This window comes from Hydra viridissima, unplaced genomic scaffold (genome assembly GCF_058129835.1).
Source record: "Hydra viridissima isolate aposymbiotic clone 2 unplaced genomic scaffold, HvirCarnegie_v1 scaffold_5, whole genome shotgun sequence".
In the NCBI taxonomy this organism is placed as follows: domain Eukaryota; kingdom Metazoa; phylum Cnidaria; class Hydrozoa; order Anthoathecata; family Hydridae; genus Hydra; species Hydra viridissima.
Window position 1 is genome coordinate 17,132,938 of NW_028324304.1, and position 25,932 is coordinate 17,158,869.

General features: G+C 28.1%; 6 pseudogenes; 4 read left to right on the top strand and 2 right to left on the bottom strand.

The window, feature by feature from the left end:
• The first annotated feature begins 21 nt into the window (after positions 1-21).
• Positions 22-24,036, top strand: LOC149889041 (uncharacterized; annotated as a pseudogene).
• LOC149889042 (uncharacterized) lies at positions 6,725-18,107 on the top strand (annotated as a pseudogene).
• LOC149889043 (uncharacterized) lies at positions 8,773-9,894 on the top strand (annotated as a pseudogene).
• LOC149889044 (uncharacterized) lies at positions 10,120-14,279 on the top strand (annotated as a pseudogene).
• On the bottom strand, positions 14,309-17,058 carry LOC149889045 (uncharacterized; annotated as a pseudogene).
• Positions 24,037-24,087: 51 nt separating the features above from the next.
• On the bottom strand, positions 24,088-25,692 carry LOC145182225 (uncharacterized; annotated as a pseudogene).
• Positions 25,693-25,932: the final 240 nt, after the last annotated feature.

Here is a 25,932-nt window from a genome sequence, read left to right on the forward strand (position 1 = left end):
TTTAAAAACTCCTATAATATAATGCCTGACAGTTGTTGTGCTGAAGGGTGTATGAATAAAAGGATAAAAGGCGATAAAAACTTGAGTTTTTACCAAATTCCTTTTGGAAATACAGAAGAATCAAATAACAGAGAGTTTTGTGGTTGCAAGATTATGAAGTAAACATTTTATTTCAGGTTATTAATTAATTTCTTTTGATAACTAGGAGTTTTTATAATGTTATTATTATCTTTGTTTTAAACAATGTTTGTATTTAATTTAACATAAATTCTTTTATTTTGATCAAACAAAAGATGTTTGCATTTTTATTTTCTCTATTTAGGATAAAAATTGGACAATCCTAATAGTCCTGATTATGTTCCATCTGTTTTATGATACAGACAGCAATCTTTTTCAAAAAAACATCAAAGTATTGAAAGATTTGAAAGAAGCAGTAAAAGAACAAACAAAATACTGAAGATAATTTATCTCAAACAAGAGCTGTAAATGAACAAATGTCAGTTAACATGGATGCAGTAACATCTGTTGACCCTTTCAAATTAAATCAAGGTAAATAAGTTGTAATTTAGTTTTGAGAAATTACTTGCGTTCTTTGATAAAATAAACGGTTACATGTTTATTTTTTTAATCTCAGACTGATGATGTTAATTTAGTTGCTGAGCTACATTCCAAAGTCAAAAGTTTGAGTAAAAACAATGATGAATTAAAGATTACCTTAATTAAAGCCATGACATCAGCATATGTTTCTCAGTATATTTCGTTTTAAAAACTAAAAGATGATAATTCACTTATATCTTTTTATACTCGTGTGCAAAATGCAAACTTATTTTTGTGTTATTTATCATTACTAGCAAAATGCAACTCGTAATACGGATTATTTTCGGTCTACTAATTTATAGTCGCTGTTTCCCACATTTTAAAGTTGAGAAACCTTAACTAATACTCTTTTAGAAAAACACCTTCAAATTGAAAAAACTAAACCATCTGTAAAATTATAATAAAAATTATACGGAGGTAAAATAATTTACTAATTATTTAACATTATTTATGTAATTTACAACTGACATAGGTAATATCAGTGTAAAGCAGAACCAATTTCCTCGACATTACTAGGTTCAAAACAATAAGTTTTTTGTTAGTGACACAGAATAATAATACTTCAACATGCTTTAAATTGACGAAAAAGTAAAGCTAAATTCTTGTTATATTTTTTATAACATAAACTTTAATAAAATTAATGTAAAGCGAACGTAAATTATACATGAGTAAATAATTTTTTGGTATCCCCTTGATACATGTTTCTTAAAAAAAGGATATTGTTTTTAAAACGTTAAATGCACACAACTAAATAAATTTATTAAAAATAACTGACCATTTGACCATTACTATATATGGCACTTATCTGAGCATTTTTATATATGGCCTCTTTGTTTAAATAGTTTTTAGTGAAAGGTAATACACCGATTGAGCGAATTTAAAACACGTCATTTTTAAGAGGTCTGAACTCCAATAGGAGGGGTAAAAAGATACTTCCGTTACAATATTTACTTGAGAAAACGAAGTATAAACATCTAAATAATACTGCTAAAACAAATATTTACTATAAAATCAATCATAAAGTACAATATGATTTCAAAGATGAAAGTTGAAGAGTTAAAAAACTATCTAAAGTTAAGAGGATTAAAGTTAAATGGTAAAAAGGAAGAGTTAGTCGCTCGTGTATTTGCTGCAATAGAAAACAATGTTCTACCAATAAAAACAGCAGTAGAAGTTGAGGCAGATTTAAAAAAAGAATATAATTTGAAACTTGAATTAGACAATATGCAAATACCTGATCCATTTAAAATTCTTGATGGCTGGATGGACGAACAAGAGGGTATGCCATTCTGGCCAATATTGTTATATCCAAATATATTTACCTATTTAATGTTTAATCCATCAGAACTAGGAAGTAAAGACTTAAGTGACTATAAAAACTCAAAAGCATACAGCTACTATAAATCTTCCTGAATTGAGCCTCCTATGTATCATAATTTAACAGCAAGTAATTAATGTATATTTAAATCAGAATGTCGAAGATCACAATCTATTAATGATACATATCATAAACTGTGGTTAGTATTAGAAAAAAGTGCAAAAATAAAAGCCTGTCATTGCACATGCATGGCTGGCATGGGTCAAACTTGTAATCATGTTGCTGCAGCAATGTATAAGTTGAAGCTGCTGTAAGAAACGGATTAACAAACCCTGCATGTACAAGCACTTCAAATGAATGGCTGCCATCTCAAAAAGAAGTAGCACCTTCTAAAATCAAAGATCTTGACTTTAGTCGTGAAGATTTTGGCGAAAGAGGTAAAAAAGAGAAAGTTAGTAAATATACAAAAAGAAAAATATAATCCTCTATCAAATAATACAGTGCAGTTATTAAATATCAATGATGTAGCTTCTGCTCTTGAGAATATTGTGCCGACAAGCATTTTGTTTACTGCTGTTCCAAAGCCAAAAATAGACTTTATTCGTGAAGTTTTGACAAACGTTGATATGCCACCAGTTGATTTGCCAAGCATTGACAGTTTAATTTCTACCTCTTCGTGTTGTTCTGAATTTTTTACAAGTTTAAAAGTAAACATGTCAGCTGAAAATATAACTAAAGCTCATGAGGTAGCAACGAATATGGAAAAAGTTAAAAAAACTGTCGGTGGGTATCATAACTTTTGGTCACTAAACCAAAAAATATCAGGACTGACATTTACTAACCCCAATATCCCAGCCTTAAAATATGGTCGTACAATGGAAGTTGAAGCAGTGAATGCATTTTATGAAAAAATGAAAGGTCATCATAAAAATCTTACTTTGAATGAATGTGGACTTTACCTGGATTATGAACATCCTTACATTGGAACAAGTCCAGACCGAATAATGTCATGTGATTGCTGTCCTAAAGCATGTATTGAGGTGAAATGCCCTTACAAGATTAATTTTACAACACCAACAGAATTAAATTTACCATATTTAATAAAAGAGGGTGTCAATGTAAAACTTAAAACTAACCATACTTATTACACCCAATGTATGTTACAAATGGCTGTTACAAGGTGCAGTGTTACATACTTTGTTGTATGGACTCCACATGGCATAGTTGTTGATAAAATTAATTTTGATGTGTCTTTGTGGAATTTGTTAAAGGAAAAATATATTAATTATTATAAAGATTATTATTTGAAATCTATTTTTAGCACATAATCTAACTCTTTTCAAAAAACATTTTTTTACATTTAGGTTTTTATCATATTTTTAAAAACTAAGTTGTTTTTTTTTCCACTTTTGCCTTGTCTCTTAATTGTTATCTTTCTCTAATTCTATTATTTTTGTTTTTAAAATGTTTCTTGATAAAATTTATTTTTTAATGTTTGTCAGTAAAATATATACTGTGATAATACTGTGATTTGAGGATATATTTATATTTTAATGTTGGTGAATGAAATTTAAATAGAAACCTTCACAAACTTTTTCATTTCTTTTCCATTTGTTTAACCTAAGTAAACTATATGTAAAGATAGTGAAAATTGACGTTAACTTTCACCATTGTTACATATAATTTAAGTTTTGGTGGTCTTCTTTTTAATTAATTGATTAATGGTATAGGGTGTTTTAATAAATTCCTTCTAGATTTATTAGCTTTTATTTCATATCCAAGACATAAAGTAGGCGTAGGGTTTGCAGTTGAAGGAATTCCATCAACAAAGTGTATGGAGCATACCCTATCACTACCTGTTGGCTGCCATGTCTTATTTATAAATTCTCTTCTTAAAGCTTTGACCCATAATTGTCTTTCTTTATTTTTTTGATTTTCTGATGGAAACTTATATAATAAAAATGGCTTTTCGCATAATTGGCATTCCTCTCTTCTTATATTTTGTTGGTTATCATTGCATAGTTCTTTTTTCCATTTTTTCAATCTATATGTACTATTTGTACAACCAATTACGGCACAATTAACTTTCGGCATATTCAAATACAAATTTTGTTTTTAGATTATACTTTATAATTAAATAAATTTTATTTGAATGCTTTTGATAGATGTTTATACTTCGTTTTCTCAAGTTTTAATGGGAGATTTGATACGTTGTTTCTACTTTTACCCCTCCAACGGGATCTCGAACTCCCAAATCATAATGGCGCGTTACAAAGCTCAATCGGTGTATTTGCTAACATTTACTAAAAGTTCCTTTTGTTACTCGAAATTTAGTTCTCTTAAATAATTTGACACTAATAAAGGACCTCCCTTCCCCGTTTTTGCCTTAATGGTGGTCATATGAATAGTTATTTTTGTTAAGAGTAATCAAGTTTTTGATGAAGACTTTTTACCAGAGTAATAAAAAGTAAAACAATGACTTACATATATAATAATTTTTTCTTTTCTCAAAAGTGTTGAAAATGCAAACTAAGCTAATTAATTAGTTAAACACCTTATAAAATTCAAGTAACTCGATATTTGACAAATGCGCAAAACTACAATATTCACCCCCTGTTTAAAAAGATCCCCTAAGTTACGTACAACAAGTTATTAGGCATAAAATAGAGAAAATTAAAAAAAAAATAATTGAACTAATTGCATTTATTTATATTACTTTAAATGACAAATTCTTACAATAAAAGGTAATAAGGTTTCTTTTTACAAATGGTATAAATGCGTCAATCGTAAATATTAAAGAAAAAAAAAAGGAATTATAATACAATAAAGCAAAAAAAAAACAAACAAAACAAAACAAAAACTGAAAATCGATTTACGTATTTACAGTAACCTATTTTGACATGGCAGTTAATATAAATATTTATCGAAAATGTAACTATAAAATTTATTCGAAGTATAAAAGGATTAACAATACTAAAAAAAAAAAAAAAAAAAAAAATCAAAGTAAGATATAAATTGCATTTTTAGCTTAATGTTGTCTTGGCTTTTACCCAAGTAGCAAACAATATTGGCGCGATATAGGCGGAATATTGGGTATGTTGGACAATTTTGGCCAAGATATCCGATATATTTTTAAACCACATCGCGCAAATATTGACACACAATATTGTTAGCCAATAATGCGCCAATATTTTTTTGTCAATATTGTTGTAATATATATTTAGCCGATTAAGGTGAAAAAATAGTGGAAAGTTATTATTTAGCCAATATTGGCTAATATTGACTGACATATTTGTACCCATGCGTATGTTTATCGAATATCAATAATGGCATTTTTAAGTCAACAAGTTTGTCAAATACATAATAATTAAAAGGGCAAGTTTTACATATGATTAGCATATGTTGTAGTAGTTTATTTAGTAATCTTTAGACTTTATTAAATGGCTTTAATTTTTCATTTATTTTAAACTTATATAAAAACATGTAAAAGAAAAATCATTAACCTTTAACAGAAAGCGTCAAAATACAACGGCCATGTTAACAAAGCAATTTTATTTTAATGCTTTATACAAACGTCAGAGTATAATGTGTAGCAACATCCTATTACGTTTGCAGATATCATTATGAGTTTTTTAATTTTAATAAAAACCCCGATTTTAAATGGAAATTTAACTTATATTAAGCAAAGAAAGAGAAGTGCTTATGATTCAGTTATACAGTTTGTCACGTTAATCATATATATATATATATATATATATATATATATATATATATATATATATATATATATATATGTATTTGAATTTTAACTTTTATTGTTGTAGCTGTTATATGTAACTTTTAAAAATATAGATCAATATCTTTATTATGTCACAATCAAAGCAAGAATTTATTAACAAGAAGTTTGTGGTAGTTGCATTTGAAACAGAAGGAAGTACATCTAAAGGCTGCTCTATGGATGTTAAATGTTCTTGTTGGCTATTAAGCAACACGGAAGCATTTTATCCACATCATTTAAAGTCCGTGGCAAAATGCACAAATGCTGTTATTAACTTTTTTGCACCAAGTAGCAATTGGGGGAAATATACAGTTCGTATACTTGGAGGATCAAGTATATTTAAGCAGATTATTTTTATAATTTTGTTATTGCTTTTTTTAAATACGAATAAATTACGTATGTACATTTTATAATATTTTTTTATGTTGTTTATATTTCTTTAAAGTATTCTAGATGATTTTAATATTGCCTCATCAATGATTGATAAACTATTGTATACCTCCAGTGTAGATATCAGTGATAGTGAGGCAAGTTCAGCACGAAAAAAAATTAAAATTGATAAATCAGTTGTTTGTGGTGCTGGGGTATGTGATGATGACAGTAATGAAGGAAGTTCTTTAGCTTCATTGTCACCAAAACAACCTGTTACAACAAATAAAATAAATTTACAAGCTAAATCAAAACTAAAATTAACCAAAAAACCTATTTTAGTTGATAATGCCCACAATAGTTATCCTATCAGCTCAAATTTATTTTCACAAAAGTCATCCTTAAGTGCAACAACTTTATTGCCTAATATTAGACATCCACAAGCAAGCTCAAATCAATCAAAGGTGTCAAATTTAGAATATGGAGAAAGCGAAAATCAATCCTATTTATTGGAAGACAGAAGATTTTTAAGTAATTGTATTTAAAATCTTATTTAAACTTATATATGTATATATTTTTCTTTTAGTGTTATGAGAGTAATTTTTGGTAAAGTTCTTAACAATTATTATTTATTTAAAGCATTTGAAAAAAAGTGTTAGGATATGTTTGTTTCTACCCAATATGACATGAAAAAAATACTCAATCGTTTGGAACGAATTGAAACACAAGTTGCGTCAATTAGTAACAATTCTGCAATTGGAGTGACAGTTAAGCCTGATATAAATTGGTGGAATCAGTTACCACTACTAACAGATGATGACCTTGTTTTGCTGGAGGAAACTCTCTGCAACAAAGGCATGTTGGAGTCACTGGTAAAATTATTACATTTTTAAAATCAAGTTTTGAATTTAAATAGCATAAAATTTGAAGTAATAATAGTAAAACATCTGATATAGCATATTTATATTTTAAATACGGTTTATTTTAAAAAGAAGAAAAATAAATAAATCTAACTTATCACTGCCCTATTCCAAACCGTCAGTTGATAGAGGAGTGACTCCCTTCTATGTCTGTACTAAAACCCTAACAGTTCCCTATTGATATATCCCTACTAGTTCTCTATTTATATATATATATATATATATATATATATATATATATATATATATATATATATATATATATATATATATATATATATATATATATATATATATATATATATATATATACGCCAAAAAAATATTTCTTAAAGGATTCTTACCACAACATATCGAATTTTAAATCAACATTCTATGATGAAAAGTTATATTTGCAGAAGCTAATTAAGTTTTTTCTGTTTTTTAAAAAAACCACAAAAGCTCAACTTTATAGATCTGAATGCTTTTTTGATTTTTCAAGTCATAATGTTTTTATAGTTATATATTTAATGTTTTATGATTTTTTCATTGTATATCGATTGATATAGGGAGAACACGCAAGGAATAGTTCACACATCTACTTATTGAAGGGGAAAAAACCGGAAGTTAATAACACATCAAAGGGTTGGGGCAGGGTAATTATGGATTAAGATTGGGCTTGCTATCTTTTAATTAAAAGAAAGAAAAATATTGTAAATCTAGTCTTGCATTTTATTGTTTACTTTTTTCCAACATTATGGAATAAACATATGTGTGGTGCAAAAAACATTCACGGTTTGTGTGTCTCTCTCTCTGCATATATATATATATATATATATATATATATATACATATATATATATATATATACATATATATATATATATACATATATATATACATATATATATATACATATATATATATATATACATATATATATATATATATATATATATATATATATATATATATATATATATATATATATATATATATATATATATATATATATATATTTATATATATATTAGGGTAGGCCACAGTCCCACATGTATTTTTCAAAGTATCAATTTTTCTAGTAGCTGCATAAAATATTGTTCCTTTTTCTATAAAAATCATTTTTTGTTATGAAAGTGTTTATGTAGCTCATCTCTAAGTTCTGCCGAGTTTCATTTTAAGTTTCAGTTATATGAATAAATCCAAAACACAAAACTTCCATTACTTCTGTTCCGTTTTTTAATTTGTTCGGCATAATATTTACTAATGACGGCATATTTCTATTGTATTTCATGTAAACAAACAATACACGCGACGCATTCTTGTTTATTTAAAAATAATGTAAGCAACATAATCTACTGCAGCATGCAGCAGTGTTTTATCTATTTTAACTAATTTGTTGTATTTTGATTCGAATTATTCTTTTTTTTCTAAATATTTTGCATAAGTAACAGCCGCTAAATCATAAAGTTTACGTACAAAAAGAAATGTAATTAAAATTCTTTTTTATATAATTAAATACCATGAAGTTTTACGATACTTAAAGATTTTTGATTTAAAATAAAATAACTTGTTATTTTCAAACAACATAGTTAGCTTAGATGTGTTTAAAGATAATTTAAAAAACAAGGTTAATAAAAAAAACGAAGAAGCACGTATTATAACACTAATATATTTTTTTAAGAAAGCAACTAAATTTATTAATTCTATAATTATATTTATCTTTCCATTCGTTTTTAAGAAATGAAGATGTTTTACGTTTTATTATTTTTCTAGCAGTCATAAAATTTAATTCATTTTAACATTTGAACATGGCATCGCATACACAAAAAAGAAAAGAGAATTTGTCTGTAAAAAATAATTTGACTGAGTCAATTAAAAAGAAATACTCAAAAGTATTGAAATCGACAAATGAAATATGGTTGGTTGGATATCCGCTGTCAGATATTAATACCTGTTCTCTGCCTACTACTAGAGATGTCTACAGATTTTTTAGGTTTATACTATTTAAAGATTTTTATAACTTAAATTTTTTATTTCCAAAAATAACTTTATTTTTCAATTTGAAAATAAACTTAAATTCATCTTCTGTTTTGCTTGTTAAGGTATCAATTAAAAATGATGAACAATTCGATTCAAGTGTTTTCTAAATGTACAAAAGAATAAGGTACTAAAAGCAACATTTCAAAATTAAAATTAGCTGCAAAATTAACAATGAAAACCGTTAAAGTTTTTTGGGATAAAGCTGATATTCCTTGCAAGCAGGAAAAGTATATTATTGAAAGTATTATTAAGTTACATGATAAATGGAGAAGTCATGCAAAGTCTAAACATAAATGTTTTTCAAAAAAAGATTTACTTATTCAAGGCTTTAGAAAAATAATGGATAATTTTTTTGATATTAATTCTCCGAATTGGAAAGAATATGTTAAAAAAACCAGATCAAATTTAAATGCAGAAGAAGATATTCTCTGGTTTTCAACACTCAAAAGTGGAGTAAAAACCGGAGAACTAGGTGGAAAAGATAATTTGTTAAAATTGAGTGTCAAAAGAAAAATAGAGAAGGAGGAAAAAGAAAAATTAAGAATCGATAAAGAAAAGAAAAGAAAATTAAATGATAAAGAAATTGATTTCAGCGTTTCTAAAAGTGGTAGTGACTCAACTGAAGAATCATTTTTTGCTGCGTCTAGAGGTTCTATGTACTCAGATTCTCAGAGCTCTTCTAAAATTGATTATGAAGTAAATAATTTGAATCTTCTGCAGGTGTAATGGAAAATGTTGTATCAGATAATATCAATTTAATTTTGCCAAGAAACTTTGTTTGTCATCCAATGATAACAGCAACTGCTGATAGATCTAAACTATCAAACGCACAGCTTATGATGAATGTTTCAGCAATCCTGGTTCTAGGTTACTTTTTGATTGATATTTAAATCACTAATCAGTTTCATGAGTTTTTTATTAGTGTGATTAGTTGATAAGAAAAATTATATTCTGTATTTTTTAGGTGGGGTTTAAGCTAATGATGTAGATATTTCACTAAACACAGTTAGAAGAGCACGTAAGCAAAATATACAAATTCTGGCAAGAAATATAATGGCAGAATTTTAAAAAAAAGTTAGATTAGATTATTTAACTCTTCATTGGGATGGGAACTTATGAAGCAAATATCTGGTAAAAAGTTTGACTATTTAACTGTTTTAGTAAGTGGTTTTCCAAACTGCGAGGAAGGTAAAATTTTATCTATTAAACCTATTCAGTCAGGCACAGGTCATTCTATATGTAAAGGAATCATAGAAGATTTAGAAAAATGGGATCTTAAAGATAATATTGCTGCCCAAGTTTTCGATACAACGGCTTGTAATACTGGAGTAAGAAACGGAGCGGCAACTCTTCTTGAAGAATGCAAATCTATAAAAACACTTCTCTGGCTTGCATGTCGTCATCATGTTTTAGAGTTAATCCTAGGGTCGTTTTGGAAAGCTTTATTTCAAAAAGAGACATCATCTGATGATAATATAGAGTTTAATAATTTTCAAAAAGAATGGCTCCACTCGAAAAAAATTCTTCTCAAACTTTCAAATAGATCCCTTGATCTTGAAAATTCATTCTTAAAACAAAAAGCAAATGAAACTCGCAATTTCTTAGAGAAAGTATTGGACTCTAAGCATCACCCAAGAGACGATTACAAAAAGGCTGCAGAACTAGCAATTTTTCTATTAGGTGGAGAAGAGCCCAAGAAATGGAAAACATGTGGTGCTCACCATTATGCAAGATGGATGGCGCATTTGCTGTATGCACCAAAGATGTTAATATTCAAAAAAGATTTACCCGAACCTGATTTAAAAAACCTTAAAATCTTTTTGACTTTTAGCTCATCCATTTACATTAAAGCTTGGTTAGAAGCGTCAAAGGCTTGCGATGCACCAATTAATGATTTAGAATGATTTAATGATCTAGAAGCACTTAAAGGTATACCAAACTTCGGTGTACCTGCTGAAAAAGCCCAATATGTTTTAAGCAGACACTCTTGGTATCTAACCGAGCAGGTGTCTGTATTAAGTTTATTTTCAAATAAACTTTCTCTAAATGGTAAAGATAAAATTGCAAAAAAAAATGCAAGAGTACGGAAAACCACTTGGTATCAATTGCGGTAAACCAACTCTTCCAGTGATTAGAAAAAATTCCGATATTTTATTCCGATATTTTATTATTCCGATATTATATTTTTAGACCTGAGTCAATGTGGAACAAACCAGCTATTCTTTCAATTATTCCTGGGTTTACCAAATCTTAAGAACCATCACTAATAACAGAAAAATATCCTGAATCACTGTCAGATCTTTACCAGAGCAATATATTTTTAAACTTTGAACAACTCTTAGCTACTTCTAAAAAAAAAGAATTACAATAACAATTGAGCAAACTAAAAATATTGAAAGTACAACGCGACTTCAAGCAAAAAGTGAGAACTGATTTTACTTTAGGGCAGGTCGCATAACTGCTTCAAAATTTGGGAGTGTATGCTGCGCAAGCATACACTCCCAAATTTGCATGATTATGCAAATATGTTATCCCATTCAAGCACGTTTTTGCACAGCAGCAACAAAATTGGGAAATGACCATGAAAAAAAAGCATTGATTTTGTATTCCACAACTATGGAAAAGAAACACTCTAAATTTTCAACAAAAAATTGTGGGTTTTTTATTTCAGTTCATCAACCCTTCCTTGGTGCATCGCCATATGCAGTTATTAATTGTGATTGTTGTGGAAATGGTTGTCTGGAGATAAAGTGTCCATATGGTGCGAGAGATAAATACATTAGTGAATTATTAAATTCTAAAAACTCTTGTCTGGAAAATAATGGAGTTTATATAGCTCTCAAAAAATCACATAAATATTACTATCAGGAGCCAATGCTATAAACATAAAAAACGAAGTTTTTTCCGTAATCACTAAGTTTTTACCGTAAAAAGCGAAGAAAAAAAAAGTACATTGCTATAAACATTCAAGAAATTCCGTTTTTGAGATAAAAACTTCACTTTTAAATCCAATGCTATAAACGAACAAGGGAATCGCCTTTTCAGATAAAAAATGCGTTTTTTCGAAAAAAAAACTTCAGATAAATTTTTGAGCTCAATTTTTAGATAATTTCTTCGTGATTTTTGGCGGCCATTGTTGGAACAACGTTAGCGCTTCAAAATCATTGAACATTCTTTGTTTGTGTTTTTATGTAGATACTTTATAGATAAAACTGGAAAGGATTATAGTAACTCTATAATAAACTAATTACTTAAAATATGCATTTAATCCATTATTCAGTTCCTTGTTGTGTTTCGTTAACAATGCATGTATGAATTTAACATTCCATGCTTATTTATGTAGGTTTTCGCTAGTAACTTTAGTTAAACAAATTCTTCACAGTTTGACTAATGAAAAGTATAAATAGTCGACAAATATGCCATATACTCAAATACACAACATATTAATACACAAATACACGACAAAATAAAATGCTGTCTAAAGAACTTAAAATGATACTAGCAATAAAGATCAGAGAAAACAAAGAGGTTCTTATTGGGAAACTTAGTATGTTTTAATTAGCAAACAGTTTAAATAAAAATATGTATAACTACATGTATGTATGTATGTATATATATATATATATATATATATATATATATATATATATATATATATATATATATATATTACAAGTGTTGTTATAGTATAAGTATGTAATATATAGCATATATTAACATAATATAAGTATGTAATCAATCAATCATATATTTCTAAATAAAGATTTTACATTCAAGTTTACACACAAATAGTTGTAAACTAATGTGAAGTAAACTACTATTAGCGCTAATGATATATAACAAGGGTTATAATAATAGCAATTTAATCATTATATTCAAAAACAGTAGCAACAGCAGAGATATGTTACAATATATAAAATTAACAATGATAAAATGATGTAAAGTATAGTATATATCAATTTTACTCATATGTAATATAAGTATATATATATATATATATTTATATATATGTAATATATATAAATATATGTAATATATATATATATATATATATACTTTCAATAGTTTTATTAACTTAATACACTAACATTGAAAATAGCTTCTACTACACTGTGCATAATACGATAAATTGTGTTGGAAGAGATTCCATGACAGTCTCTGACAGCATGAAAAAAGACAATTATGCCAATAAAATGAAGAAATATCATTATCTGGAAACGAACTGAAATGCTTTTATTTCGCTTAGTATAATGTTGCAAACCATCTTTAAGCCTAGTTTCTAAAAATCTAATAAAGCTCTTGGGACTCGATACTGCTCTGGAAAAACATTGTTAGAAACATCTTCGTTAAAAAAGCGGCCATTTAAACTAAAATGAAATTGAAGAACAAAACAAAAATATAGTTTTTGCGCCTATTTAGTATGATTTCTGTTTTTGTTCGATAAAAAATCATTAAAAAAAAACATCAAAATTTAGTACTTTTAAGTAATTTTTTAAACACCAACCTCTCGAGGCAATCGGTGGCGAAGCTCATTTTCTGTAACTTCGAAATCTAAGTGTTTATCCGAAAAAATTAAATCCATGTTCCTAATTTAATTTTACAGTCTTTTTAAACAACAAATACCAGAATGTAAAAATATTCATAAAAATAGAATAGACAGCACAGCCTACTTAATAACTAATAAAATTTATTAAGTAGGCCTACTTAATAAAAGTTAAAAAGAAATTTTTGTTTTCAATGATGTATTACGAATAAAAAAAGTTCGTGAATTTTAGTGACGTATACGTTTAATGCTTTATAGTAATGGCCGAAAAAAAATCAAACGGCGATAAATTCTTCGAGTTTTCGAATTTTTTTACGTAAAAATAATTTACTTTTAAAAATTGCGTTTTTACGAAAGATTTTTTTTCTCGAAAATAAACTTCGAATTGTTTATAGCATTGGCCCCAGGTTCAGTGTCAGTTACATGCTTCATCAAGTAACTACTGTGATTTTTTTATTTGGACATCAAAAGATTGGTATTGCGGAAGAATTTTTTCGGTTTTGGAATTTATGGACAGGAATATAATAAAATGTAAACAATTTTTTGAAGAATGCATTTTACCTGAACTAATTGACAAATTTTACAGCCATAGAAATCTTTTTTTGAAAGAAATATCGGATAAAAATAAGTTAATACTAAAAGAACACAACTACTTTAAAAAAAGAAAAGAAAGTTTTTATTGATCACGATTATTGTATAAAATTGAAACAAAAATGTAGTTTTTTTCACTAATTATCCAATCCTGTTAAATTTTTAAAAAACTATTCCACAGGAATAATTGAATCACATATATTTATCAAAGAAAAGCAAACAATAAAAATTTTGTCTATTGAGCATAATCCAGAATCTTTAGTATATAAGTAATCTAATGGCATAATACTTTGTAGAACTTTATATTTGTTGCATAACAATCCAATAACCCTCTCAACGTGTACTCTAAACAGAGGCAATTTTCCGGGTTGTTTCTACATCTAAAGAAGTTAGTTGTAACTTTCCTTTCGTAAATCCTGGAATCTTTAGCTCCCCACAATAAAAGCCAACACTATCAGCAATGTTAAAACCTCTATCAGCTAAAACAACATCTCCAGGAAGGATGGTTTTCAAAATTGAACAATGCTCTGTTAGATATTTATCAGTAACGCGTCCTCCCCAAGCATTAGAAACAAATGTTATCACACTTTGTGGGCTTACACCTATTAAAAATATAACAGTATTGTGATGTTTGTACTGTGACCAAGTTGTTGCTCTTGCACGTAGGTTAGATGGTTTATTTATAAATACTTCAAAGCAATCAATTATTACAGCCACTTTTGTTTCAAAATATTTTCTGAAGCATAAAGGCATAGTTTCCATAAGCTCATTGCGAGCAGGCCATTTAATAAAATGTTTCATTCTGAAGTACATAATGTCAATCCATCTTAAAAATACTTTTGATGAGGTTGATTTTAAAATTTCAAATCTATAACCAAGGTCTCTAATAGATAGATTTAAACGCAATCTCATAAATGTAAAAGAGAATTCTTCAAAGTACGATAACACTGAGTTCCCATTTTCAGTTATAATAGGCTTTAAAAAGTTAAATAAACAACATAAAATTTTCAAGTTTGGCAATCCAGTGTAAAATGTTACATTTGAATCTGTATCAAACCATTCAATAGTTCCCAAATGGAGTTTGACTAAATTTGCACACAAATCATAATTAAGTTTGTTTTTATATATATACTCACTTTCTATTTGACTGATATTTGTGACAGTCATATCTGTTTGAACACTTGCATCTACTAAGTTTTCATAATCGATTGTAACACTTTCTGAGACACTTGATTCACTACTTTTAAAATTATCTATTTGAAAGTCTACAATTTAATCTTCAGAAGAGTTTAAATCAGTGATGCTGTTTCTACAAGACATATAATTATTTCCACTTGTTAACAATGAACGATTTTTGTGTCGTAAATAACGTTCTCTAGATTTCTCAGCATCAAATTTAAACTTTTTGTGCCCCAGGTTTAAGGATGGAACCCAATCAGGATCATTCTGTGAGAAAAGTGAAACAGGTTCTCCTAAATAAAAATATGAAAATGTTAAACAGTTAATGATATTAAACTTTCAAAGTAATAGAAATGTTTCAAAGGTAGACAGGCAGTTTTTACCTGTAATAAAATGGTCACTGCAAAATCGAGTGTGGAGGACATCATGATAGTTACCAACTCTGTTTAAGGCATTTATCCATTTTTCTCTACGTTCCTTTGATAAAGTCTTACCATCATCGCCTTGATTGCAAACTACTTTTGGTAAACGAAAGAAAGATTTACCCTTTTCACGATTTGAACACCCAAATACAGCACAAAAGTTGACCATATTATATATTTATTTTTCTATGTTTGCATATATATATATTTAACTTAAATTTACAATAAAACAATAACAACAAATAAACCAGATTAAGATTTATATTTTCTAATTTTATTAATAAAAAAAACAATAAACGTTATAATATAATACATTTTTTAAAAAAACTATGAATATAATAATTAGTATATTAGTTCCGCTAACTTAGTAGTCCTCCAATATGGCAGATATGAAATCAAAACAACTCTTAATTATTTTGTGAGGTCGAGCTAGGAACGGTGGATAAGTGAGGGTGGGGTGTTAAAGAGAGCGGTGTTAAAGAGAGCGAGTACGTACGCGGTTTGACTATCTCTCTCTCTTTCTCCTAAACTTGATTTTTTTCTTTCTTATAAAAACATTGAATTTAACGAGTGTAAAAAAAAATTTTTTTTAATTTTTTTTTTTCACAACTGTTTTTTATATTTCTTTATAAATAATTAAGAGAGAAAAAGTTTTATTGTTATTGTTAATGTTTTGCAATATTCATGCGTTGGTGAAGGAGGGGAGAGATCTTAATTTTGTAAAAAATAATGCAGATGTACGCAGAGGGGGTAGTTAAAAGCATTCAAGAGCGTGCAAAGGGGGTGTCCTAAATCAGTGGTTTTACTGTGTATGTATTATATGGATGGCCCTTAATCTAAATTATATTATGAAAATTTTCTATTTTTTTATTGTTTAGATAATGTTTAAACAAAAAAAAAACAATTAACTAAACAAAAAATCGATATGCAGCTCGATCAAACTTTATCAGAAGAAATGTTAAGAAGCATTTAGAAGAATTAGAAACTCCAAATAGTAGCTTGCAAATAAAATTGCAAGACTTACAACAAAATGAAAGTTTATCTTGCACTAGCAGCATTGAGAGTAAGCATACATAGTATATTTGCTAATTCTCACATTAACAGTGAAAAGTTATTTTAGTATATTATATAACGATTTTTATATTTTATATATCAAATTATTTAGAATATTTGGTAGACGAGAGCGAAGTTACAGATTTTGAAATTGTAGATGATCGATGTAAAAACGAAGCGATTGGTTTTGAGGGAGATACAAATAATGTTAAATTTACTAATGGTTCTTTCTCTCAATTGAGTTCATCTGATGAGAATGATGGCAATGACTATTACCCATCTTGTTCGAGTGAAGGTGATGCATACGACCATAATAAAAGTTTACAGGATTTGCTTGAACTTGGTCTGTAAAACATAACATAAGATATACTTGCTTTATCTTATTTATTAGTAATATTAGGTCGATATCATTCCTTACCAAAAGATGCTAGAACTGTTTTAAAAACTAAGAAGCTTGCTGATATAATCCCAATGTGTGATATCCACAACATTTGCGGTGAATATGTTTATTTAGGACTTGAAAAACAATTAATAAAATTATTGGAAAGTGCAAATGAAGTAACAACTTGTGGAGACAGTTGTTTGAAACTTCAGTTTAGCATTAATGGATTGCCACTATTTAAAAGTTCCGCAAAGCAATTTTGGCCAATACTTTGTTCAGTAAATTATGATGGAACTATCTATAAACCTTTTGTAGTTAGTTTGTTTTGTGGAAATAGTAAACCAATAACAGCGGAAGTCTTTTTATCTGATTTCGTTGCGGAGATTAAAAAACTTAAGGATCATGGATTTGTAGCAGCAGGTTCCTTTTTTACCATAGCTGTGAATGCTTTTATATACGATGCACCTGCTCGGGCATTTGTTAAAGGTATTACAAGCCACAATGGCTATTATGGATGCGAAAGGTGTATTCAAGTTGGAGAATATGTTGAAAGAAGAGTAACATTTCCAGAGTTTAATGCAGAAAAGCGAACAGATACCTCATTTATTAATCGTCAACAAAAACAGCATCATCAAAAGAATATTATATCATCACTTCTGGAGCTTAATATTGGACATGTTTCTAAATTTCCTTTGGAATATATGCATCTTGTATGCCTTGGTGCGACTCGAAAATTAATTATTGTATTGGCTTCGTGGCTCACGAAATGTTAAAATAAGCGTAGGAAATGCTGATACTATATCTAATATGATTAGCTTGGTAAATTGTATTCCTTATGAGTTTTCCAGAAAACCAAGGTCTCTCAAAGAAATAAGTCGATGGAAAGCCACTGAATTAAGACTTTTTTTAGTTATGTTGGTCCGGTTGTTTTAAGAAACCACTTACCATCGAATATATACCATCATTTTATACTTTTAAATGTTGGTATTTCAATACTAGCAAATCCAGATACTTCTAATAACTATTGTTATTATACTGAAAAACTGTTAAAAATTTTTGTAAAGGAACTCTCAAGTTTGTATGGTCATAGTTCATTAAGTTACACTATGCACAGCCTTATTCATATATGTTTATGATGTTAGGCTTTTTGGTGCTCTTGATAATTATAGTGCATTACTATTTGAAAACATGCTTGGTTCACTGAAAAAAATGGTAAGAACTGGCCGATTTCCACTCAGACAATTGTGTCAACGTTTATCTTAGCAAAGTTTTGTTTTTTCAGATAAGCCGTCATCATTAAAACCTTCATTGTGTAAAACTCACCACCAAGGTCCTACCCTTACCTTTACAGGAATACAGTATAAACAATTTAATTTTGCAGGTTGTTTTTTTTCCACTGAGAAAGCAAAAAGATGTGCTGTATTAAATGATGGAAAAGTTATCGTAATTTGCAATATTATTTACTCAGAGCATGATGGAATAATTATCATTTGTCGTATTTTTAATATAATAAAAAATTTTTTACAGCTATCCATGTGAGTCATCAGAACTTAATATTTTCAAAGTTGATCAGTTGTCAGAACAATATTCATATTTTCCGTTATCGTCAATCTTTAAAAAATGCTTATTGCTGCAGAGAAAAAATTATTTTATAGTTTTTCCTTTTCATCATTGTTTAAAGTTTGTATAAGATTTTTTTAACATTTATATATTAAGATTTTGTTGTAATTTATTTAAAAAAATAAAACATTATTATGCTTTAAAATGACTTATTAATTAATTTGTCTACAAATAAGTAGTTTTCATTGATTTGATATATTTTTTTACCTTAAGTATTTTGTACATAAACTTGATGAAATATATTTAAAATACAAGAAAATGTTTATAGGAACTAAATATATATTATAATATAAATTATTATGTATTACAATATAACATGTAATTTCGTAAAAATAGAAAAATAACAAATACATATTAATTATAATATCTAATTATAATATATTATATTATAATTACATATATCATAATATATTATAATAGGATTGTAATTATATATTAATATATTATTTATAATATATCAGCAAGTTAATACTTATATATTAGTATTAATTATAATTAATTTGTCAATTAAAATTATGGCACTATATATATTGTGTCATATTTAATATATTTAATTTATATCACAATACAGTGTCATCTTTAATATATTGATTAAATTTTGAGATTTTGTATTTTCCAATTTAACATTACTAACCAACAAATAAATTATAACTAATACTAATATATTAGCTGTTGTTCTATTTTTACGAATTAAAACTATAAATAGTGCCATTATTAAATATTCCTAAAAATCAAATGAGTTTTTTTGGCAATATGGTCTGATATGTTATCCGAATGTTTTTGCAATACTTGTCACGATTTTGGACCAATATATAAATATAGTATTAGGTAAATATTGCTAAATGTAAACATTTTATATTGGTCCTATAATGATACCAATATTGAGCCAACATTGCTAACAATATTGCGCCAACATTGCTAACAATATTGCGCCAACATTGCTAACAATATTGCGCCAATATTGTTTGCTCCTTGGGTAGTAAATAAATAAAAGCAGTAAGTTCCAATAATGAAACTACCTACAATTAATTTTCAACAAAAATCACCAAAATGAAGGTGTCTATTGTTAAAAAAGAATATCAACACAAAAAATCACAACAATAACACATAAGAAAAGAATATTTACACCCTTGATCCTAAAATCCAGCGAAAATAGCAAATCAAATTAAAATATGAAAGGCAAAATTAGAAAACCAATTTCAAGTTAACTATATTTATCTTTTTACAAAACTTATGAATACATAAAAGTATATTTGTTTTTATGTTCAATATTAGTTATTCAATTACTCTTTCATACACATAACGCTAAACATTAACAGACATTATTATGTGTTTCCAGAATAAAAAGGCTAGACAACACAACCTAGCTCTAAGGCAGTAAAACCGCCTGGCACTAAATGCTGCCAAGTCACACCTCTACCATAAGTATACTGCTTGGCTGGCAAGGTTATCAATCTTGCTCAACATAATGCCAAGTCACACCACTTTGAAAACATGGAAACAACATATTTTAAGCATATATACAACTATAAACAAATATAGTTTTATATTACACATATAAAAACATTTTGTAACAATATTAAATGACAGATATATATATTAAAAACTATGAAAAAAAATATTAAAATAATAAATAAAGTTATACATACAAAATGTGCTCACAACCTACATAGAGTAAACTTTCGAAATGAAAATCTAAAGACTATAAATTAAGAACATTAGAAAATGTAAAATAATTTGTGTAACAATTATAAACTACCATACCTTGAATGAGATGTATATCAATTTTAAAAAACAAAATATTAAATGCTCTAGTTCTTGAACATGCAAAATATAGTTGACAATGAGAGAAACACGGTTTTTTTGAGATATACCCCAACTCTATCAAATATTTCACCTTGACTTTTATTAATTGTTATTGAATAAGCCATTATGACAGGAAACTGACGACGTTTCAGAACAAAAGGTAAATAAGAATCTGATGGAGCCAACTGAATTTGAGGAACAAAAACCCGTTTACCACCAGAAACAACTGTCAAAATCTCTGCATCAGTATAATTATTTTGAAGAGCACAAACTTTCCTTTGAGTACCATTGCATAACCCAGCTTTGAGACACAACCAATTTTCAATTTTAAGCAATGAGGTGGTTATTTCTTTCATTAAGGTCATCAGTATCAATTTGCTTAACACTTAAATAAATTTTGACCTCAACCGGCAGACATTCAAGCACTTCTTCATTGATTGATAATGAATCAAAATTAGTTGGTGTTAAAATCACGCATTTAGAATAATCATTTTGATCAGGATCTTCAAAAATCTTTTCAACAACCGATTTATTTTCTCTAATAATGCACTAATTTGGTGTATCAATGCATCCTTTAAAAGGATCCTCCTCTTTGACTGGTATTGTTCCATTCCCAAGTTTTAGTAGCCATTGGAAAAACTCACCTTCCCCATCTTATACTCTCATATTTTCAATTAAAGCAAACTTCTGCACCCATTGCCGATATAAAGAACATTTTATAGACGATTCCATTACCTCAGCTGGTTGTCCTTTTTTCACAACATTAAATGCATGTTTAGGTATCATGGATGTATCTCAAGCAAAAAAAAACCAACTTGTCCTAAAAATGCCCGTTAAAAGAATTAGGAGTTACATTCCATTTGCTATTATCCAATATTGGAACAGGAAGTTTGAATAGACCAAGCAATGTAGATCCATTTGTAAGAAGAGCTGCTGCTATGCCAATCCATGCAGCTGGAGCAGATTTAAAGCCCAAAGTTATTGTTTCAGCAATCAAATAATTATAAGTAAAGGTTTTTCCACTACCAGCTGGTCCATCCATGAAAAACAATCTAGAATGTTGATTTTCTACACTTGCTTGCTCGTTCAGTGCAGCAAGGATAGTATAACATAAATTTAATTGATTGACATTAAGCAAGTCTCATTCGATTGGCTTCGTAAATAGATTGTTGAACATTTTCATCAAAATTTTCTAGATTTAAGCCTGTAAACTCATCAATAACAGGCAGATTGTAATCAGCCAGCGTTTCACTTTGATTAACAATCTTTTTAACTTGATGAAGAGTAGCTTATTCAGAAATTAGAAGTGGGACTGAGCAGTGAATGAAATCTTCCATCATAAAAACTTTTTATGTATTCCAGAGATCTAAACGATTGTCAGGTTCACAAAAGGTCAAAATAATTGAAAACAACTGTCTAATTTGCTTTGGCATACATGTTAAAACTGTCTCAGAAAGAGTATTCTGCCATTCAGTGTCATCTTGCAACAAACCTTTCAAAACAAATGCTTCTTGAAACGTTTCAAGGACAATACCATTAACAGTTAGCACATCCTCCCAAGATGTTGCTCCTTTTGTTTGCAAAAGTAACAGTCTAAGAAAAAAACAATTCTCCAGTTGGATTTACTATCACCCCTTTGTCTAACCTTCCATTTACATTATTTATCATCATATGTAAAGTGAGAAAGAATGTCTACATACGATTAGCAATGTGCTTTTTCATTTTCAATATTCATCTTAAACCATGCCGTTAGGTGCGTATCACGCTGAGCTGCACGATCTAAAGCGATTTGTTCTGCTTCTTCTCTAAAATACAAGTCACAGCACTTTGAAAACACGGAAAAAACATAATATAAACATATGTACCAACTATAAACACAATAAATGTTTTTAAATATGTATATAAGATTAATTATAAACCTTATATACATATTTAAACACATTTTTAAAAAAAATTACATAACACATAATAACACATACACAAACAATAAAAAACACCTTACATTATTAAAACACATTGATAAAACAACAATAAAGCACTTATTACCACATTCACATACATATCAAAAAAGCATATATGGGAAGAATAAAAATTTTAAATATGACGCAAGAAAATTTAAAAAGATATTAAATATATATTTACAAACAATATTCTTTACCTTCTTTTTTTTTTTTTTTCCATTGGAACTGTAATCCTCGTAACAAAATTTAACCATTACATACAATAACATGTGACATGCTATGTCATTGTTGGCACAAAATTTTTAATTGTTTTTATAGATTTTCTAAAAAAGAACAAAAATAGTTAATAGCATCACAGAAATTTCAAAGTAGTAATAACCATTTTATGGAAATAGCATTCGTATAAGTATAAATAACATCCATACCTCTACTTTCTTTCTAAAAAATAAAATACTATAAATTAAGTAGCAGACCGACCATAATTCGTATTAAGAGTTGCTTTTTGCTAGTGTAAATAAAACTGCTAAAAGAAAAACTGAAACTCAAAACATATACGATTAAAAATTAAGAAAAACTTAAACCCAAAATATAGTTGATTTAAAAAACTAAAATCTTTTCTTCTCAAAATCCATTCTACTTTAACTAACAAAAATTTAAATCCTTTCTACTTTATCTAATAAAATGTATATATAACTATTTTATGTACTTACTTCCATTATGATATGATCTTAACGATGATTATTTATCTTAATATGATTCTTTATGTAATATATTTAAACTAATAATTAAATTCCAAAAGGAAAAAAGTTTTAACTCGCTTAAGAGATATTTCTCCAAAGCCGCGTGCATTTAGAGAACGCGCTCTTTCAAAACCTAGTAACTAATGACGAAACGACGTTAAACATTAAATATTACACATTTCTGTAGAAATTATGCAATAGATTTAATGATTTTGTAAAACCAATGACAAATATACCAATGGAAGACCATTTATTATTAATATTTATGAAAATCAAACTTGGATTCTTAAATAAAGACTTGAGCTTTAGATTTAGGTTTTCTGAGTCAACAGTTACTAGAATATATAGAACTTGGCTTCCAATTATTGCTAAAAATATAAAGTTTTTAATTGTTTGGCCAATAAAGCATGTTTTGAGAAGAAATTTGCCAACAAGTTTTCGCAAATAGTATTAAATTGTGTTGCAATAATTGATTGCATGGAAATATTTTTTGAAAGACTTTTTAGTCATTCAATATATAAAGGAAAAAAGCAAATGTCTTCTGCTAAAGTCAATGAATCACGTCAAATTGCACATGTAAGAATTCATGTTGAAAGGGTAATTCGACGGTTAAGAAAATTTCGAATTCTTCAGAGCATTATCCCGATAACTGAAGTTGATTTACTTGACAATGTTATTTTAATAACAACATCATTAGTAAATATTAACAGTAGTGCTGATCCTCCAAGCTCTTAGGAGTGAAAAACCTTTTTTTTAAAAAAAGATATAATAAATATAATATATCTTTCAGTTTACTTGTATGCATTCCTTGCAGAACCATTTACCTTAAAGGGCATTTTTTATTTCAATACAACTGTAGTGAAGCCATCCTATTTTGCACTTTTTTCCATCGCATCCAATCATTGAGGTAAAACTTGGGCGTTTGCAAATGCAGTATGTTTGATCGCTCAAAAGGTTATTTGGATCATTTTTTCTAGACACTTTTTCAGGTAAAAAGAATTTTAAAAATATTGCTGCCAACTTTGTTTCCAGTTTTTCAAAAAAATTCTTATCAATTGGAACATTAATTAAAATTGTATCGTTTTCATTTTTTCCTTCGGTCCAAATGCAAAAATGGCAGTATGTAGAATTGGTAACATACATTTCTTGCTGCACTTGAAAGCAATACTGGTGTGTTTTCTTTATTGTATTGTCAAAATTTACAAGAAAATCCGTATCAGTTTTCCAAATTTCTAACCCTTTTCTATGCTTATATGGGCACTTAATTTCCACTACCCCTGAACCATTACAACCGCAACACACCATACTATCAGGTGAAGCACCAAGGCATGGATTTTTGTGAAGAACATGGAATCCAGTTTCTGTAACAACTATATTTGTATGCGTTTTCGCGACTAGTTGCTTGTAAGCATTTAATGCTTTAGTCTCCATTTTATTACCATAACTCGTAGGTTTTGTAATGAATTCTGCACTGTATTGCATCACTGTGTTTATAAACGACTCAGGGTAATTATTAACGTTTGTGTTATAAGCACTTTTCGCTAACGATGCAATAATTCTACCTGCCCTGTGCAACTTCCAGATTCTGCTAGCCCTTTGAATCTTTGTAACATGAAGTAAATTGCTGTATATGTTAAAACTCTGAGTTATTTTGTACTCCTCGTATGATTCTGCGCAATATTTTGTTAAGGTGGAATATTCAAAATTAATTGCTGCAGGCAAATATAGTGAAGCAAGTGGTTCCGGCAAATTATATTCATTGTAACTGTCATCCTCTTCCGCAATATCTGTATCACTAAAATATTCTTTGCTTACATTTTTAATGTTTAAGACTGAAGAATGGCAGCATTCTTATACAATTTATGGAATTCCGGCAATTTTTTTTTTTTTTTAAACTATCTGAAGTTGGTATAGGATCCTTAAAGCTGTAAGGTCTTTCATCCTGTGAGTTTTCATAGTCACTAATTTTTGCAAGAGTTTCACGCTTCTTTGGTCGGAAAAAATTGATTTTTGTAAGTGTAGCTGGCATTGCTAATTAACGCGATTTTTTCCAACTGTACAATTTGCTTGAGCAAGATATTTTATTTATACCAAGCTGTGCACATGCAACAAGTTTAAATAACAAAGCACCAATGTGACTACACACAGAGCCCAATCTATAATTTAAAAAAATATATGATCCATTCAACTTCTTAAAATACTTGATTTGAAAAAAATTGGAATTTAATTATTTAACTAACGCGCTCACCCTGCCATGCATTAGCAATTTGCCGTTAAAATCCAGCCATTTACTTTATTTATTGCTACCCACATTTCGTAACATTTCTGCTTCTTTCCTTGTCTTTGACTTGGAAGCACCTAAGACAAATTAAAAGTGGATGAAATAAAAAAAAAGCTAAATCATATCACATTTCACTCAAAATAAATTTTATGTTTTTAACTTTTCAAGGATTTTTTTTGTCACTTTCACTGTGGACTTTGTAATATGCAACGATACCTCAGATTTAATGAAACAAAATTGATTCTTTTCTTTAATTAAATTATAGTATACATCCTGAACATGTCCACTAATGTAAAAATTGTACGATTCCAATAATTTTAGGCTTTCATTGAATCGTGTATAAAGTTACT